Source organism: Oryctolagus cuniculus, chromosome 2, assembly GCF_964237555.1.
Source record: "Oryctolagus cuniculus chromosome 2, mOryCun1.1, whole genome shotgun sequence".
Lineage (NCBI taxonomy): Eukaryota > Metazoa > Chordata > Mammalia > Lagomorpha > Leporidae > Oryctolagus > Oryctolagus cuniculus.
This window is the reverse complement of record NC_091433.1, coordinates 140,075,656-140,078,167: the sequence shown is the minus strand read 5'-3', so window position 1 is coordinate 140,078,167 and position 2,512 is coordinate 140,075,656. Positions and strand designations below refer to the sequence as shown.

The window sequence follows — 2,512 nt, the reverse complement described above, 5'->3', positions numbered from 1 at the left end:
TGCCAGGATTAAAATTCATGTGAAACCCATACTTTTCTTATAGTATGTGCCATGCTACTTCAAAAAAGCTATTTGTGGTTCTAAATTAGAATTCTAAATACATTTTTCCATGGAAACATTGTTTACATGGGAAATAAGTTCTGTTGCAGAGTCTGTAATAGCTATTTATTTTACATTATTTTGAGGATAATGTAACATTGCATATATATTATGAAAGAAATGATATTTATGGGAAAGGCTGAGCACTTTACCACCGTACTTTCTTGGAGAATGCCTCATTCTGCTTAGACACAGACAGTAAAAACACAGTCATATCCACAGTAACCATTTGCTAATCTGGATGTTAGTTTAGATAACATATAAGCAGAAATACAACTGAAAAATTAATTTTAAAAAGCCATCTAATATATTATTAAATGAAAAAAACTAAGTATGCTGTATGATCTTTTCTGTGTGTATAAAGTTTGATTTATAATTTTTTAAAATTTATTTGACAGAGTTATAGACAGTGAGAGAAAGAGAGAGAAAGGTCTTCCTTCTGTTGGTTCACTCCCCAAATGGCTGCCACAGCTGGCACCACACCGATCTGAAGCCAGGAGCTAGGTGCTTCCTCCTGGTTTCCCATGCGGGTGCAGGACCCAAGCACTTGGGCCATCCTCCATTGTCTTCCCAGGCCACAGCAGAGAGCCGGATGGAAGAGGAGTGACCGGGACTAGAACCCGGCGCTCCCATGGGATGCCAGCGCTGCAGGCGGAAGATTAACCAAATGAGCCACGGCGCCCACCCCATAAAGTTTGTTTTAAAAAACACTACTCATGAGATTGGCATTGTGGCATAATGGGTTAAGCCTCCACTTATAGCACCGGCATCCCATATGGGCTCTGGTATGAGTCTTGGCTGCTCCAATTCCAATCCTGCTCCCTGTTAATAGTCTGGGAAAGCAGCAGAAGATGGCCCAGAAGCTTGGTCCCTGCACCCACGTGGGAGACCTGGAAGAAGCTCTTGGCTTCAGCCTGGCCCAGCCCTGGCCATTGTGACTGTTTGGGGTGTAAACCAGTGGATGGAAATCTCTGTCTCTCCCTCTATGTTTGTAACTCTGACTTTCCAGATAAATAAATAAATCTTTTTTTTTTTTTTTTTTTTTTGACAGGCAGAGTGGACAGTGAGAGAGAGAGACAGAGAGAAAGGTCTTCCTTTTGCCGTTGGTTCACCCTCCAATGGCCGCCGCGGCTGGCGCGCTGCGGCCGGCGCACCGCGCTGATCCGATGGCAGGAGCCAGGAGCCAGGTGCTTTTCCTGGTCTCCCATGGGGTGCAGGGCCCAAGCACCTGGGCCATCCTCCACTGCACTCCCGGGCCACAGCAGAGAGCTGGCCTGGAAGAGGGGCAACCGGGACAGAATCCGGCACCCCGACCGGGACTAGAACTGGTGTGCCGGAGCCTCTAGGCGGAGGATTAGCCTAGTGAGCCACGGCGCCGACCAATAAATCTTTTTTAAAAAAAGTTTTCCACACACATGTATATGCACTTAGACATAATAAATATTCTCATATATTGTTGAAAGAATCAAGAATAATTAATAGTGGTGAACTTTGAGAAGATTCTTAGTAGGATGAAAAGTATACACAACATTGAAGAAGCATCTTTTGTTCCATTTTCTACCTTTATATGTTGTTTGAATTTTCAGACCATATATATATATATATATATATATACACACTTTGTTTTTTGTTACACTAATAGAGGTAAGAATAAGGTCATGTATTTTTTCTTGAGTATTTATTTGAGAGGCAGAAAGAGTAAGAGAGAGACAGAGGCAGAGAGAGAGAGACAAAGAATTCCAATCTACTGTGCCCAAATGCCCGCGATAACCTGGCTAGGCTGAAGTCAGGAACCAGGAACTCAGTCCATGTCTTCCACATATGGGTGACAGGGACCCAGCTAAATGAGCCATCCATAACCCGTTGCTTGCCAAGGTCTTCGTTAGCAGGAAGCTGGAATCCGGAGTGGAGCCAGGATTTGAACCCAGGCAGTCTGATGTGGGATGTAGACATCTTAACCAGTGTCTTAACTACTAACCTAAACGCCTGTCCCATGTGTCTGTTTGTTATTGCCTTTTGGATATGATAAGTTGAAGATAAAATTTCCTAAAACAATTTATCCATCAGAATGTAGGAAGTTGCTCTTAGGCTGAACCAGTAGTAGTAAACTATTTGGTGGTGGCCTAGGGTTCTGTCAGGTAACTTGGTATTCTCTACTGGAACCCAGGTTGGGAGGCTTGGCAACAGAGCTGTGGACCAACTCTTCTACTTCCATAGTACAAATCTGTATTCTTTCATTCTCTGTATTTGAATTCATGTAAAATTTCATTTGGAAAAAGTGGACTGTTGCCAAACCAAAAAATAAAAAAGAAATTAGAAACCACTAACTACATAATTTTGTAGGCGATAAGGCAGTAGATTATAATCAGTGCCATACTGATAATAATTTAAAAATGATAAATGGCAATTTGAT

At 42.4% G+C, this 2,512-nt stretch overlaps 1 protein-coding gene across 20 annotated transcripts in view; it reads left to right on the top strand.

The window, feature by feature from the left end:
* The window catches only part of EHBP1 (EH domain binding protein 1), a 383,016-nt gene that overhangs the window by 192,933 nt on the left and 187,571 nt on the right, over window positions 1–2,512 (top strand). The window lies entirely within an intron of this gene.